The 18,354-nt window shown below is 42.3% G+C and overlaps 1 protein-coding gene across 3 annotated transcripts in view; it reads right to left on the bottom strand.

The window, feature by feature from the left end:
- AHI1 (Abelson helper integration site 1) overlaps positions 1-17,866 on the bottom strand; it is a 458,771-nt gene extending 440,905 nt beyond the window's left edge. For 2 of the 3 annotated variants that reach the window (XM_073627324.1, XM_073627326.1), the window contains exon 1: positions 17,571-17,756. The gene's annotated coding sequence lies outside the window, so the exon portion shown is untranslated. The other variant, XM_073627325.1, reaches the window with a different exon arrangement.
- Between the last annotated feature and the right edge of the window lie 488 nt (positions 17,867-18,354).

Genomic DNA, 18,354 nt, shown 5'->3' on the forward strand with positions numbered 1-18,354 from the left:
TATGATTGCTGTATGGAATTATATTTAATTCATAGTAATAATGTTGAGGTCAACGTTAAAATAGAATCCAAAACAAATTTTGTTAAAATGCTGGGATCTTATAAGTTAAACAACAGAACCGGAACTTTTGAATGTAATATAGTGGGAAGGAGTTTTTGGTCAGTATTTGTAAAAGGTAACGATCTTTAAATATTTTTGAAGATAATGATAGTTTGCATTTGATATGTAAAACAAAAATATATGTACCTCAAGATTCATTGGTAACTTGTAAAAGGAACGATGAATTTTTGGGAAGTTTTCTTCACAGTTCTACTATGATAATTCATAAAGGAATTTATGGTAGTGTGAATTGGATCAATAATACATTTGCTTATCAACAAATGAGAGTATCTTTGAATGATACTGGTATATATGAATGTTGCATATCAATAGTAAGTTATCCAATGAAATGTGCGAAGGCAAGTGTTGTTGTAATGTCTCCTAGGAAAACTCCATGTGGTGGTAAGAAAAGTGTCTCAGCAAATCCATTTCGGATTAACCATTTCCAATCCAGAACTCTTTTGAGAGAGGGAAAGTTTGTCATTATATTGTGGAACTTTAATGTTTCAGAATGGAAAATTTCTACAAGGTTTCCACAATGTCAAGGACATTTGGTTAATATGGAATTGGGTATTGAGAGATGGTTTGGAATTAATAATAGAAATCATAACAGAAATAAGCGTGGTATTGTTGAAGGTATTTTAGGAGGGATTGACACAATTGGGAGTATTACTAATAGTATGGACATTAATACTTTAAAGTCTGATCTTGAGACAGCTGGTTTAGTGGGTAGTAACAGGATTAAAATACAGAGAAATTTAAATGAAATTTTAGAAAATATGGTTATTAAAACAGCTAATATAATGGGTCCATCTATTTTACATCTTCAAAATATTACTCTTGATTTAAGGTTAAGTGAACAACATTCTCATATTGCCAGAGCATGTTTAGAGATCCAGACTGAATATTCCACTAATTTTAAAATAATTGCACAAGCATTTCAGAGTGGAATAACCCCTCTTGGCATTTTACAGAATTTACCCAGAGAATATGTATATGCTATAAATCATACAGATTTATGGGTAAATAAATGGATAGGATGTAAACAGGATGTTTGTTATAGTTCTTCTATGATTCCAATAGCAGAACAAGAACAAATTTTGGTTCCAATCACGGTCTTGGGATTACCCGTCAGCAATACACAATTATTGTATTATAAATTACAGTATACAGATTTTGCATTTAACAATGAAAATTCTGAATTAGAACAATTAGATTTGTCATCATGTTTACAATTTCAGTCTAAAGTTATCTGTTTACCTAATCAAGATAAAAGTATTTTTCATTCTTGTTATCATAATCATACATTATGTTCAGCAATAGAAAAAGTTGAAACAATTTCTGAATTAGTTACTCGTGTAGATAAAAAGAAGGTTTGCTTCCAGATCATGTCATATACAGAAAGGGTTAAAACTTTTTTCTCTTCTTGTACAAATACAGAGAACCTAAATCAAGGCTTGTATTGTATAGAAGGAGACATTGTAGCAATAAGTATTAATGGGTTTAGAACAAATTTAACAAATATGCTTATGAAAAATATAAGTGCTCTTCCCACACAATATAATATATCTTAGATAGATGAATTTCCTTGGGAAGAATGGGCAAATGTAATTCAGAAGGATAAAGGTTTATTGATAGCTTTGGCTAAGGAACTTCAGAATGCAGAAATATTGTTTAAACATGAACAAGGTAATTTGCAAGAGATATCTCATCAATGGTCAGAATTTTCAGGAAGTAATTGGTGGAAAAAATTCAGTAATAGTGTATCAATTTGGGGAAAAACTTCAATAACCTCAGCAGCAGGAAATATTTTATCACATCCTATAGTTATTCTTTTTATTATTATTATGTTATTCATTATATTCCAGTTATGTTTGATGTTTAGAATGAAAAAATTATATTATCGAATTAGAAATTAAATCAAGAAAGGAGATGATTTATTGCAAAATAAGCTTAAGAGAAAGATGGGTTTTGGTATTGCAGACTCGGTTGGTGATGGAAATACATTTGGAGTTATTGGATCAAAGTCAGTATGAATGAGACATGAATGCTATGTATGGATAAAATATGATTGTTATTCATATTTCAGAGGGGAATGTTATATTCCTAATATCTAAATTTTAATTGGCTTTATTAAAAAGAATATGCATTTTCCATAATTGTGTGAATGATAGGACTTTGAGCTAGTGATATCCAGATGGCGACTCATTGACTAAGACTGCAGGTCAAGACCCTGTCAGAATTTGATGGATTTTGTAAATAATATATGTATGGGTTGAAAATCTTCCTATGTAACCGATACTTTGTTTGATATATGCGTTTATGTTTTAAATGGCCTTATAGTCTCTCTCACATATATCCTGTTTCATGTTTAGAGGGTTGGTTAAAGTGAAACAGATGTTAAAGAGGCTTGTATATCTATCTACTCTAGCCCCCACTCTTAGGAAGGAGGAGAAAGGGGAGTGTATGGGAGGGATTTGTGTTTGGGCGCGAATTTGAAAGACTGAAGTTCATATAATCACAAGGAATCCAGTCTTGTGGCTCTCTGTTACATCTCCTGCTCTTTACACACATCTCCTGTTCCAAGCTACATACACCTATTCAGGACACAAGAAGTTAATCGGCCATCTTGGTCAGGATCAATGATGTTCCCAATGCTTAGAAATACAGGCAGATACATTTCCAATATGCCATACCATCAGGGAGGCGTTTCATTGGCCCCAAATTTATTCTGCAGCAGGACAACCCCCCCAACAGAAGGATTTGAGGTAGTCTACATCCATAGAAGATCTGTGGCTAGTTCTCCAAGATGTTTGGAACAACCTACCTGCTGAATGCCTTCAAAAACTGTGTGAAAGTGTATGTCGAATTGATGCTTTTTTGAGTAGAGATGCACCGAAATTTCGGCCACCAAAACATGGTGTTATCTGCATTTTGCAGATAAGAGAAAAAGATGGCGATAATGGCGCAGAAAGCGCACAAAATTTTACTGTGCTTATTGTGTGTTTTTCATAGTGACTCAAAAACCGTAAAAATGTAACACTGGTGCTTTAGTTTTTTTAACTGACCAAAAATGCAGCAAGCAAGATTTTTAACACCACAACAGAAGTACAATGGACCAGTGTGAAAACAGACATAGAATTTAAAGGGATACATTTTTCTTGAGATTTTCTTGCACTAAATGTGCCAAAAATCCAGAAAAATCACATTGTATGATTTTTAAATAATTCATTTGCATTTTATTGCATGACATAAGTATTTGATCATCTACCAACCAATAAGAATTCTGGCTCTCACAGACCTGTTATTTTTTCTTTAACCACTTGCCGCCCGCCATATAGCAGAATGATGGCGGCAAAGTGGTTTCAATATCCTGACTGGGTGTATCGCGGCGATCGTTGTTGCGGTGTGTCAGTCTGACACACCGCAACTCCGATCTAGGTAAAGAGTCTGTGACGAAGACTCTTTACCGCGTGATCAGCCTTGTCCGATCACGGCTGATCACGATGTAAATAGGAACAGCCGGTGATCGGCTTTTCTTCCCTCGCGTCGCCTATCAGTGCCCATGAGTGCCCACCAGTGCCACCCATGAGTGCCCATCAGTGCCGCCTATCAATGCCCATCAGTGCTGCATATCAGTGCCACCTACCAGTGCCCATCAGTGCCGCATATCAGTGCCTGCTCATTGGTGCCACCTCATCGGTGCCCATCAGTGAAAGAGAAAACTTACTTATTTACAACATTTTATAACAGAAACAAAAGCAAAACTTTTATTTATTTTTTTTTAATTTTCGGTCTTTTTTTATTTGTTTAGCAAAAAATAAAAACCGCAGAGGTGATCAGATACCACCAAAAGGAAGCTCTATTTGTGGGAACAAAATGATAAAAATTTAGGTTGGGTACAGTGATGGATGACCGCGCAATTGTCATTCAAACTGCGACAGCACTGAAAGCTGAAAATTGGTCTGGGCAGGAAGGTGCCCTGTATTGAAGTGGTACAGTGCCCTGTATTGAAGTGGTTAAGAAGCCCTCCTGTTCTCCACTCGTTACCTGTATAAAAGACACCTGTCCACACACTCAATCAAACAGACTCTAACCTCTCCACAATGGCCAAGACCAGAGAACTGTGTAAGAACATCAGCGATAAAATTGTAGACCTGCACAAGGCTGGGATGGGCTACAGGACAATAGGCAAGCAGCTTGGTGAGAAGGCAACAACTGTTGGCGCAATTATTAGAAAATGGAAAAAGTCAATCTCCCTCGGTCTGGGGTTCCATGCAAGATCTCACCTTGTGGGGCATCAACGATCATGAGGAGGGTGAGGGATCAGCCCAGAACTACACTGCAGGACCTGGTCAATGACCTGAAGAGAGCTGGGACCAGAGTCTCAAAGAAATACATTAGTAATTCACTACGCCGTCATGGATTAAAATCCTGCAGCACACGCAAGGTCCCCCTGCTCAAGACAGCGCATGTCCGGGCCCATCTGAAGTTTGGCAATGACCATCTGGATGATCCAGAGGAGGAATGGGAGAAGGTCATGTGGTCTGATGAAACAAAAATAGAGCTTTTTGGTCTAAACTCCACTCGCCGTGTTTGGAAGAAGAAGGATGAGTACAACCCCAAGAACACCATCCCAACCGTGAAGCATGGAGGTGGAAACATCATTCTTTGGGGCTGCTTTTCTGCAAAGGGGACAGGACGACTGCACCGTATTGAGGGGGGGATGGATGGGGCCATGTATCGCAAGATCTTGGCAAACAACCTCCTTCCCTCAGTAAGAGCATTGAAGATGGATCGTGGCTGGGTCATCCTTCATGACAATGACCCGAAACACACAGCCAGGGAAACTAAGGAGTGGCTCCATAAGAAGCATCTCAAGGTCCTGGAGTGGTCTAGCCAGTCTCCAGACCTGAACCCAATAGAAATTTTTTGGAGGGAGCTAAAAGTCCATATTGCCAGGCGACAGCCCCGAAACCTGAAGGATCTGGAGGTCTGTATGGGGAAGTGGGCCAAAATCCCTGCTGCAGTGTGTGCAAACCTGGTCAAGAACTACAGGAAACATATGATCTCTGTAACTGCAAACAAAGGTTTCTATACCAAATATTAAGTTCTGCTTTTCTGATGTATCAATTACTTATGTCATGCAATAAAATGCAAATTACTTATAAATCATACAATGTGACTTTCTGGATTTTTGTTTTAGATTCACACAGTTGAAGAGTACATATGATAAAAAATTACAGACCTCTACATGCTTTGTAAGTAGGAAAATCTGCAAAAATCGTCAGTGTATCAAATACTTGTTCTCCCCACCGTACCTGCTCTGTGCAGTGGATTTGTACAGAGCAGCCCTGATCCTCCTCTTCTCAGCCCCCTCTTTGCTGCTCCTGGCCCCTCCCTTTTGTCGAGTGCCCCCACAGCAAGCAGCTTGCCAAGGGGGCACCTGAGCCGATCTGCAGCTCCGTGTGTCCATTCAGACACGAAGCTGCGGTTCAGCCCTGCCCCCTCTCTCTCCTGATTGGCTAACTGACTTTGATTGATAGTAGCGGAAGCCAATGGCACCGCTGCTGTGTCTCAGCCAATCAGAAGGAAGAGTTCCGGACAGCTGAGGGACTCATGGACATCGCTGGATAGAGATGGGGCTCAGGTAAGTATTAGGGGGGCTGCTGCACACAGAAGGCTTTTTCTCTTAATGCCTAGAATGCATTAAGATAATAAAAAATGGGTCTGCCGTTACAACCGCTTTAAATAAGACCCCTTTCACACTGAGACGTTTTTCAGGCGCTTTTGGGCTAAAAATAGCGCCTGAAAAATGGCTTCCCTGCAGTCTCAGTGTGAATGCCGGAGGGCTTTCACACTGAGGCGATGCTCTGGAAGGACGTTAAAAAAACTCCTGCAAGCAGCATCTATGCAACGGTGAAGGAGCGGTGTATACACCGCTACTCTACTGCTCCTGCCCATTGAACTGAATGGGCACAGCTGCAGAACCGCTGGGTCGTATTAACCCTTTTTCGGCCGCTAGCGGGGTTAAAACCGTCTCGCTAGAGGCCGAAAACCCCCACAAAAATGACTGTAATGCGCCGCTAAAAATAGCGGCACTTTACCGCCGGCGCTGCCGATGCCCCAGTGTGAAAGGGGCCTAAAAAAAAAAATAAAAAAAATAAAAAGCAAAGTGATCAGTGATATTCATATAATTATTTATTACAAATGCCTTTCTCCACAGAATCAAATTACTAGACACAAGATGGGATAAAGGAGACTTACATGTTTGCAACTTTGCAACTGGGATTTATAACATGGTTAAATAATTTGTGTCTGGTTGAAAAAAGACACAAATTCATCTAGTTCAACCAATAAAAGGGGAAAAAATATAATAAAAAAATAAAGTCATACAATCCCATATACACAATCCTATACCCACAGTTGATCAAGAGGAAGGCGAAAAACCCCAGCAAAGCATGGTCCAATATGCTCCAACAGGGGAAAAAATTCCTTCCTGATCCCACGAGAGGCAATTGGATATTCCCTGGATCAAAATAAAAGTATAAAGTGGCAATGCCCCTGAGAAATTTAAAGAAGCAAAAACTAGGTTCAGGCCACAAATAATATTCAAAGAATGCAACTGAGAGTTAAATATTAACAAGGCTTCCCTTTCAGAAATCTCTAATTTACTTAATAGAAAACAGGAATTGGACATCAGATAAGGCAACCCTTTCTAGTAAAACAGAATTTATTTAAAGGGTTAGTTCACCTTTACCTAAAAATTGCCTATGCAGAGTAGGGGTGTCTATAGATAAAGACATACTAAGCAGCTGTGACTAAAGTTGTAGAATGCTCTTGCTATAGGTGTAGGCCATTTACGTACCTCATTAAGCCTGACTGGAAAACTCCCAGGACATTGCTGAGAGGCCCAGCTATTTTGGCTCATCTTCACCATCACAGGAGTGAGCTCTCAAACTCTGAGCTCAAAACTACTGCATTAGGGGAGAAAAGGCACATGTGGGGGGTTTGAATCAGAGAAACAGCTCACTCCTGCGATGGTGGAGGTGAGTAGTAATAGATGGGCCTCACTTAGCAATGTCCTTAGCAACATGCTGGGAGTTTTCCAGTCAGGCTTCACAATGTACGTAAATGACCTACACCTATAGCAAGGGTGTTATCTAATTTTGGTCAAAGCTGCACAGCATGTTTTCATCTATACACGTCCCTTTTCTGTAAAGTCAGTCTTTTGGTAAAGGTGAACTATGCCTCCCAGATGCTTCCTGTCTGGCCCACGTACTTAAATTGCCAGATGGTTGCAGCGCCGATGCCAATGCGGGTCGACATGAAGATCCCTCTGCTACCCAGCCTATGTGCGCCCCGGGTAGCATAGCATTGCAATCAGCGATCACATGCACAGTAGTAAACAAGATGTCATTTCCTGGTATCATTTACTACTGTGAGCGGTCACAGTGATCATATGGTACAAGGCCATTCACAGCAGCCTTGTACCATGTTATAGCTGTGACCAATCACAGCTCTCACAGTATTTCTTAATGGATACAGGAATGTAGCCGGAGAGAGTGAGAAATTATTGCTTTTACAGCCATGGTGACTGTAAAAGCAATCACAGCGTAAAAAATAAAAATAAAAATCTTGCTCACCTCCCCCAAGGTAGTACAGTGTCACCAAGATGACACTGTACTGCTAGGGTGATAGTATGTAAAAAAAAAAAAAAAAAAAAACTTAACTTTGTTAACTCACTGTCACCAGTCAGTGTCCCTTATTACCGCCACACACTCAAAGTGTCCCAAATTACTGCCATACCATTCAAAATGTCCATGATCATCACCACACCAGTCATATTGCCCCTGAGCAATGCCCCACCAGTTTATCACTTACCTCCCAAGCCTATTCCGACACTAATATACATGTAAAAGCACTATAAGTTTTCTGAAAGCAAGGGCCTGGGGGGGAATGTTGGTTGTTGCAATTTTTTATGTCACATGATATTTGTGCAGCGTTTTTTTTAAATGAAGATTTTTTGAAAAAGTTACATTTTAAAAAGGAGAAGTCCAGCCTGAGCTCATTTGGCTGGGCTTCTCCTATAGGTCACAGGAATGCAATTCGTTTTGCACTCCTGTGACCCGTTTTCAGCAGAAAGCGGTCTGAAGTCCACTCTCTGCTGATGTCACTGCCATCAGTCCAGGCACCGCGTCATTACGTCAATAAAGTCTGGATCTACCAGGTGCCTGGACTGATGACTGTCTCAGCCTCCCAGCGAGCCGCTAAGAGCCTGAGACGGCCGCTCCCCGCCCCTCCACAGCTCAGCGCTCCAATGAGCGTGGAGGAGCAGAACAGGAGAGCTGCTGATTGACAGGCAGCAGCTCTCTGCTCAGGGATCTGTGAGAACCGAGCCATCAGTGATGTTCGGTTGCTCGGTTCTCAGTGCAGAGGCGGTGGGGGACAGATGCAGCATCCACCTAGGTAAGTATAAACTATACTTATATTTATATATAAGTATAAATAAAAAAAAATAAAAAACATACTTCTCTTTTAATGAGTTTGACTGCACACAAACATAATAATAGCCACAGTGTTGGATATATGTTGCTCTATGTTGTGTGGCAAAGTTGTGTAAACCTCAGGACTGGAGTTACAGAAACACATACTTTAAAATGTAAAACTGCCCTCTTATATGCATTTCATCTGTGTATTTGGCGGTTTGAAGTTCATCTAAAAACAATAAATAAAGGCTGCAATCAGGTACACTGTGCAAGCAAAGTAAAAATCAGTAAGGCAATCAACAAAACAAACAAATCCCCAGCACATTTACCAGCTAGTCAGCATAAACGCAAAGTCTAAATTGTTTCAACAAACTGCATTAAAAAAAATAGATGGTTTTGTTGCATACATTTGCAAATATATTTGAAGCCGCACTGACGCGTCAAAGTCCCTCTGCCAAGTCAGGTCCCTAACTCTAGTCCACATAGATCCCAATTTGGGACATATATAGCAATGAAAATAAATGAATACATTGAGAGCGAGTAAGCCTTACAGGTAGCCACTTCCTTCTTAAAAAGGTCCACACCAGAGTCACACCAGAAAAAAATAAACTGTTAATTTTGTATTGGAGGTATTTGTTGCAAGCAGGTAAAACCCACAACTGAGCTCAGTGTTAAGACCACTTCAATGTGCAGCTCAGTGTTACTTTGAATACAATGAAAATCATTAAAGTAGGAGTTCAGCTTCACCAGAAAATACATTATGCTATCTCACAAGGGTATAGCAGCACAGTGTGCTAAATCGACCTACCAGCCAGGACTCGGTTTCTGTTTGAACAGAAATGGAGTCCAAAACTGCATTTAAAAGAAGCATCCTAAAATCCTATACAGCCTGAGATGGCTCCGTCCCAAGTTATTGTAGTGCTCCTTGTGTCATGGGAGACAGCACCATCCTTCTTCCAAGCCACACATGCACAGTGTGTACTCTCTACTGTGATGAACTCAGTTTCTATGACAGAAGAGAGCCCAAAAGAACAGGGCAGTGCTCCCTCCCATGGAATGAAGGAGAGTTGGTCCCAGCAGATGCTCGGACCTTGCAAAAAATAACAGAACCATTGCAGGCTGCAGTGTAACTAACTTCGATTTACCTGTTTCCTAAAACAGCTGAATTCAAGGTACGACATGATTAATAACGGTCACAGTTGCTTGTGCGCTCAACAGAACTGTCAAGCCATCAAATGGCTGCTGTCATTACTGATTACATGTGCAGCAAGATGACATCTGCAGATCAAACATACAGTGAGGACGGAAAGTATTCAGACCCCCTTAAATTTTTCACTCTTTGTTATATTGCAGCCATTTGCTAAAATCATTTAAGTTCATTTTTTCCTCATTAATGTACACACAGCGCCCCATATTGACAGAAAAACACAGAATTGTTGACATTTTTGCAGATTTATTAAAAAAGAAAAACTGAAATATCACATGGTCCTAAGTATTCAGACCCTTTGCTGTGATACTCATATATTTAAAGCGGGGTTCCACCCAAATTTTGAACATTATCTCTATGCATTCTCTTCCTTGCCTAGATGCTGACATGCTGTGTAAAAAAAATTAAATCGCCGTAATTACCTTTTATTTTCTAATCTTCTTAGCACTTCCTGGTTTTCCTCCCATGGGAGTAGGCGTGTTTCTAGCCTCTCCCACAGTCCCCTGGGAGCTAGTCTCAGGCTTCCCAGCATGCATTGTGCAACAGCGTCATCACAACATCTAGGTGAATGCTGGGAGCACAGCATTCACTGCATCCAGGAAATACATGCTTGTGGGCTTCAAATGCCCACAATGAAGATGGAAACCGCCTTCAGTGAATTTTATAAGTTATTCTTTACAACGAAATCGGACACAGGCGGACTTATTACACAGAACATGTGAGTAGATAATCATGAGAAGAAAAGTTTGTGAATGAACTCCAAAAAAAAAAAAAAAAAAACATAGATAGGTGGACCCCCGCTTTAACTCAGGTGTGTCCATTTCTTATGATCATCCTTGAGATGGTTCTACACCTTCATTTGAGTCCAGCTGTGTTTGATTATACTGATTGGACTTGATTAGGAAAGCCACACACCTGTCTATATAAGACCTTGCAGCTCACAGTGTATGTCAGAGCAAATGAGAATCATGAGGTCAAAGGAAGTGCCTGAAGAGCTCAGAGACACAATTGTGGCAAGGCGCAGATCTGGCCAAGGTTACAAAACAATTTCTGCTGCACTTAAGGTTCCTAAGAGCACAGTGGCCTCCATAATCCTTAAATGGAAGACGTCTGGGACGACCAGAACCCTTCCTAGAGCTGGCCGTCCGGCCAAACTAAGCTTTCGGGGGGAGAAGAGCCTTGGTGAGAGAGGTAAAGAAGAACCCAAAGATCACTGTGGCTGAGCTCCACAGATGCAGTCAGGAGATGGGAGAAAGTTGAGAGTCAACCATCACTGCAGCCCTCCACCATTCGGGGCTTTATGGCAGAGTGGCCAGACAGAAGCCTCTCCTCAGTGCAAGACACATGAAAGCCCGCATGAAGTTTGCTAAAAAAACACCTGAAGGACTCTAAGATGGTGAGAAATAAGATTCTCTGGTCTGATGAGACCAAGATAGAACTTTTTGGCCTTATTTCTAAGCGGTATGTATGGAGAACACTGCTCATCACCTGCACTGCTCATCACCTGCACTGCTCATCACCTGTCCAATACAGTCCCAACAGTGAAGCATGGTGGTGGCAGCATCATGCTGTGGGGGTGTTTTTCAGCTGCAGGACAGGACGACTGGTTGCAATCAAGGAAAGATGAATGCGGCCAAGTACAGGGATATCCTGGACGAAAACCTTCTCCAGAGTGCTCAGGACCTCAGACTGGGCCGAAGGTTTACCTTCCAACAAGACAATGACCCTAAGCACACAGCTAAAATAACGAAGGAGTGGCTTCACAACAACTCTGTGACTGTTCTTGAATGACCCAGCCAGAGCCCTGACTTAAACCCAATTGAGCATCTCTAGAGAGACCTAAAAATGGCTGTCCACCAACGTTTACATCGAACCTGACAGAACTGGAGAGGATCTGCAAGGAGGAATGGTAGAGGATCCCCAAATCCAGGTGTGAAAAACTTGTTGCATCTTTCCCAAAAAGACTCATGGCTGTATTAGATCAAAAGGATGCTTCTACTAAAAATACTGAGCAAAGGGTCTGTATACTTAGGACCATGTGATGTTTCAGTTTTTCTTTTTTAATAAATCTGCAAAAATGTCAACAGTTCTGTGTTTTCTGTCAATATGGGGTGCTGTGTGTACATTAATGAGGAAAAAAATGAACTTAAATGATTTTAGCAAATGGCTGCAATATAACAAAGAGTGAAAAATTTAAGGGGGTCTAAATACTTTCCGTCCCCACTGTAGGATAAGATGGCAGCTTCCTTGGCTGGAAAGGATAAGAGGGCTTAGTACCGCTTCAAATCCAATTATCTCCTTATCATGGGGATCATACAATATTGCGATCAATGATCCAAAGGAAGCAAAATCCCTAAGACCCCTTTCACACTGGGGCGGTGGGTCAGTTAGCGATAAATCGTCGCTTTTTGGCTGCCAGTGGGGCACTTTTAACCCCCCGCTAGCGGCCGAGGGAAGGATTAATAGCGCCCGCTTTGCAGGCACTTTGGCAGCGCTGCCCATTCATTCCAATGGGCAGGGCGATGCAGGAGCAGTGTATACACTGCTCCCGCACCGCCCCAAAGTTGCTGCTTGCGGGACTTTGCAGACCGTCCCATAAGCGCACCGCCCCATTGTAAAAGCACTCTGGCTTTCACACTGGGGTGGCATGAGAGGCGCTTTACAGGCACTATTTATAGCGCTAAAACGCCTGTAAAGCGCATCAGTGTTAAAGGGATCTAAAGGTTCACATACTGTTTCTCACAGCTGTATACAATGCTTAGAAAATCCTGAATTCCTATATTATTCAAAAAAAAATGTATTGCTTAAGCTTCATGCATGAAAGAATTGCATCAGAATAATAATAAAAAAACAAAACAAAAAAAAAACAGAAAGGATCTCTTTCTCCACGAGGCTTGAGAAAGGGGATAGCACCTTTCACCGCAGGTTCTGCCTCGGGGGATCATGCCTGCCCTGGATGGCGCCTTGTGGGCTGCCCCCCGTCGATCCGTCCATCTCAGCTCCCGGGGGGTGGCGCCTCCGATGGTCGGGCGATGTATGGCTTTTCGCCATCACTCTACAAACCAGAATGCGTAAGCATGTACTTTGTGTGGGGCTTCTTTATCACCCCACCTCTGTTTCATGTACACATTTACCAGACCAATTTTCTATTTCCTATCCTAGATAAGATACGCGCTTGCTCCTGACGAGTGGCACAACAGCCACGAAACGCGTAGAGCTACCACGGTCGCGTTTTTACCAGCGTCATGCATCTCTAATCTTTATTCTGAACTTTTTGGAGGCCTTTGGTGTACATTCTTTATTATATGGTTGTGTTAATAATATCCAATTGATGTACCATGGAGAATTTTTGCATTCATATAATCATGTATAATTGCTGCTATTATTGCTAATATTTCTTTCCATTTATGATTGATATATATTTATTTTATGCATGTTATATTTTTATGAATTGAATAAATTTTCCTAGTTGTTCATTGATTTTGTTTCTGAGCATTCACGCAATTCATTTAAAGTCCCACCCTTTTCTCTTAGACTAGTACAGGGATGGAAACGCATGACCACATCAGGTCATGGTTTCATTTAAAGTCCCACGGGATATACAGTCCCAATCACTTTCTAAGAGAAAGGGGATAGCTCCCCAAAACGCGTTGTCTTGACAACTAGGAAATGGGAGGAACTCTACTCCTTTATGCTGCTGCATGCTGCACAACCTGACAGCGCAGGTCCCACTGAGCAGATCCCAGACACTTAAGTTCCAACCCCTGCCGCTGGTCATGACTGGAGATTCTCTGGATTGGACACAGGGACAATTCCTCGGCCACAGAAAAGTAATCTATTATTTTCCTCTTGTGGGTGTATTTTTAGTGTGGTTCTTATTACTAATAAAAGATATTGCTGCTCTATTGGTACGCTCTCTGCCCTGCAACATGACTGCAATGGATATAAAAAGTGTTGTATATTGAAAACGACAGCAGATTTTGCAATAACATTCATACCATAAATTATGGTGGCAACAGAAACTTGCATCCATGCATTGTCAAAACGTTTGCCAGGTTGCTGCAACAGTTGCTTCTGTCTTATGCAAAGTTACAAGCAGAAGATGCTTGGTGAAAGGGTCATTCTCTTTTACTGAAAAAAAGAGAACAATTGAACACTAGTTGAAAGTAAACCCTCTAGCTCTGCTGCTTTCTATATATCGTGCCACTGTCAAGAGCATTATCAGGGCAATGAATGCATTACTTACATAGGATGCCTGAATAAACTAAAACTCTGTCCAGTAGGGACATCAAGAATATGCACGACTCCTCATACTAGAAAACAAGAATGATTGTCAGCAACAAACTAGAAGAATCAGAGCTGTTGCTAAACATGCCTGTAAAAGTTTATCGATTCAACACAAGACACTCTCCTGCACTCAGGAGCCAAGTCCATATGTAAGTGGTGTAGCCAATCCGTTGGGAACAATATGGAAAGTCAAAGGTCTTGCTGCCCTCCTCAGAACAATGGGTGTCCTTAGAGCTGAAACATATAGAAAAACAGGGAGGGCTCACCGACCATGTGCATTACTAAAGATACATTTTATTTAAATAAAAACAAAAGTCATACTCACAAACAAATGTTAAAAAGAAGGCTTAACATTGCTCCAAGAATTCTAAACCGTGTCTTCTAGACACCTGCCACCTGGACGAGGTATTGGGAGGAACCAGATGTTCTTTAGTTCCAGGTTGCAGGTGTCTAGAAGACAGTTCCGAATTCTTGGAGCAATGTTAACCGGTTCCCGATCGGCGCACGCCGATGTACGTCAGCAGAATGGCACGGCTGGGCAAATGGGTGTACCCGTACGTCCCTTTAAATTTGCCGCCGCGCCATTGCGTGCGCGCCAGCCGAGACCTCTGTGAGTCGGGTCGCGGGTCCCGCAGACTTGATCGCCGCGGGGATACCCGCGATCGCCTCACGGAGAGGAGGAACGGGGAGATGCAAATGTAAACAAGCATCTCCCCGTTCTGCCTAGTGACAGTGTCACTGATCTCTGCTCCCTGTGATCGGGAGCAGAGATCAGTGATGTGTCACACGTAGCCACGCCCTCCCACAGTTAGAAACACTCCCCAGGACATACTTAACCCTTACACTGCCCCCTAGTGGTTAACCCCTTCATTGCCAGTGTCATTTACACAGGAATCAGTGCATTTGTATAGCACTGATTGCTGTATAATTGACAATGGTCCCAAAAATGTGTCAAAAATGTCCGATGTGTCCGCCATAATGTCGCAGTCACAATAACAATTGCTGATTGCCGCCATTACTAGTAAAAAAAAAATTATCAATAAAAATGCCATAAAACTATCCCCTATTTTGTAGACGCTATAACTTTTGCACAAACCAATACGCTTATTGCGATTTTTTTTACCAAAAATATGTAGAAGAATACGTATTGGCCTAAACTGAGGAAAAAATATGTTTTTTTAAATATTTTTTGGGGATATTTATTATAGCAAAATGTAAAAAATAATGCGTTTTTTTTTTCAAAATTGTTACTATTTTTTTGTTTATAGCACAAAAAATAAAAACCACAGAGGTGATCAAATACCACCAAAAGAAAGCTCTATTTGTGGGGAAAAAAGGATGTCAATTTTGTTTGGGAGCCATGTCGCACGACCGCGCAATTGCCAGTTAAAACGACGCAGTGCCGAATCGCAAAAAACGCACTGGTCAGGAAGGGGGTAAATTCTTCCGGGGGTGAAGTGGTTAAGCCTTCTTTTTAATGTTTGTGAGTATGACTCTTGTTTTTATTTAAATAAAATGTATCTATAGTAATGCGCAAGGTCGGTGCGCCCTCCCTGTTTTTGTATACATACAGTTTATCGAGTGCATCTCTATTTCCACTATGTAATCTCATAATCTGATTGATCGACATATGATCAGATTCCAGACTAAAAATGAGCTCTAGCATCCTCTGAACTAATCTGTATCCCAACCTGGGCTTCCTGCTATTTTCTAATCCAATGTGCTGAGGACAGGATCAGTTCATTGACTAAATATTAAATATGAGCATGTGACGTCACCAGCAGTGTCCTTATTATCAGTGCAGCCCCTACAGTGCCCATCAGTGCTGCCTATCAGGGGCGCCTCATCGTTGCCTACCAGTGCAGCCTTATCAGTGCAGATGATAAGTGCTGCCTATCAGTACCTATCAGTGCCTCCTCATCAGCGCCTATCAGTGCAGCCCCATCAGTGCAGCCTATTAGTGCTCATCAGTGACGCCTATGAGTGCTGCATATGAGTGCCTCCTCATCGGTGCACATCAGCGCAGCCTATCAGTGCCACATATGAGTGCCTCCTCATCAGTGCAGCCCCATCAGTGCAGCCTATTAGTGTCCATCAGTGCAGCCAATCAGTGCTGCCAATTAGTGCTGCCCCATCAGTGCAGCCCCATCAGTGCCACTTATTAGTGCCTCCTCATCAGTGCCTATCAGTGCAGCCGATCAGTGCTACCTATTAGTGCTCATCAGTGCTGCCTATAAGTGCCCATCAGTGCCGCCTATCAGTGCTGCATATGAGTGCCTCCTCATCAGTGCCCACCAGTGCAGCAGCCTATCAGTACCACATATGAATGCCTCCTCATCAGTGCTGCCTATTAGTGCCCATCAGTGCTGCATACGAGTGCCTCCTCATCGGTGCAGCCGATCAGTGCCCATCAGTGCTGCATACGAGTGCCTCCTCATCGGTGCAGCCGATCAGTGCCCATCAGTGCTGCATACGAGTGCCTCCTCATCAGTGCCCACCAGTGCAGCAGCCTATCAGTACCACATATGAATGCCTCCTCATCAGTGCTGCCTATTAGTGCCCATCAGTGCTGCATACGAGTGCCTCCTCATCGGTGCAGCCGATCAGTGCCCATCAGTGCTGCATACGAGTGCCTCCTCATCGGTGCAGCCGATCAGTGCCCATCAGTGCTGCATACGAGTGCCTCCTCATCGGTGCAGCCGATCAGTGCCCATCAGTGCTGCATACGAGTGCCTCCTCATCGGTGCAGCCGATCAGTGCCCATCAGTGCTGCATACGAGTGCCTCCTCATCGGTGCAGCCGATCAGTGCCCATCAGTGCTGCATACGAGTGCCTCCTCATCAGTGCAGCCGATCAGTGCTGCCTATTTGTGCCCATCAGTGCTACATACTAATGCCTCCTGATCAGTGCAGCCGATCAGTGCTGCCTATTAATTCCCATCAGTGCTGCATACGAGTGCCTCCTCATCAGTGCTGCCTATTAATTCCCATCAGTGCTGCATACGAGTACCTCCTCATCAGTGCAGCCTCATCAACGCACATCAGTGAAGGAGAAACCTTACCTGTTTGCAACATTTTATTACAGAAACTAATAAATATTTTTTTTTTATTTAAAAAAAAAAAAAAAAAAGTTTGGTCGTTTTTCATTTGTTTTTAGCAAAAAATAAAAATCCCGGTGGCGATTAAATACCACCAAAAGAAAGCTCTATTTGTGTTAGGAAAATGATACAAATGTCATATGGGTACAGTGTAGCATGACCGCACAATTGTCAGGTAAATGTGCCCAGTATTGAAGTTATTTATATGATTGTCAGAACTAGAAGAGCCTGCAAGTCCTCCTCCCCTCACATCCCTGTAGGGAGTACCTTGGTCAGTAAGTGGTCACTGCCCAGCCTAACAACACACTGTGACACTGAACTATTCCCATACAAGGACGGCTAATACTAAACACACAGCATGGAACACAACGAAGAAGAAGAGTCTGCTCACCGACACTGAGCTGCCCTCCTTAGTAACAGAAGGAAAACACGGGCACACCACCCCACTCCACAATCCACTCCACCCGCTCTTCCGTTACTTCTCCTCCAGCACCCACAACAGCTCCCCGGTTACCGGCCACGCCTTTTGCTTTCACCAAGGCAACCAGTAGCCAATCCAGTCAGAGATCTATAGCATGAAAGAAGCTCTACCTGCGTGCTCAATGCCGTGCGCGTCCCCGGGAGCGCAGAAAAGAACGCGCTGCGTATGCGCTGTGGGCGGTCTGTGCATCTTGGAAAGGGCATGGCGGCGGGTGATATGTGTTTGATAAGGAAGTTAATTTCCCCAGGAAACGAGTAGGAACATGCATTTGTAAAAAGCTTTGTTCCTTAGGATATAATAGGCTGCAGTTCTGGTTAAGAAATAATTTCTTCCACCCATTGGTTATTGTGCTAAATATTTAGGCTTCAGAAAAATGGCTCCAGGCTTGAGGACATCATGTGCAAGGATTAACAACTTGACAACTGGGCACTTAAACCCCTTCCTAACCAGACCAATTTTCAGCTGTCGATGCTCTCACATTTTGAATGACAATTACTCAGTCATGCAACACTGTACCCATATGAAAATTTTGTGCATTTTTTCACACAAATAGAGCTTTCTTTTGGTGGTATTTAATCACCGCTGGGTTTTTTTTTTTTTTTTTGCGCTATAAATCAAAAAAGACGGAAAATTCGATTAAAAAAAAAAAAATCTTTGTTTCCGTTAGACGCGTTCTGATAGAGTAGAGGAGAGC

This window comes from Aquarana catesbeiana, linkage group LG04 (assembly GCF_042186555.1).
Source record: "Aquarana catesbeiana isolate 2022-GZ linkage group LG04, ASM4218655v1, whole genome shotgun sequence".
NCBI classification, from domain to species: Eukaryota; Metazoa; Chordata; class Amphibia; order Anura; family Ranidae; genus Aquarana; species Aquarana catesbeiana.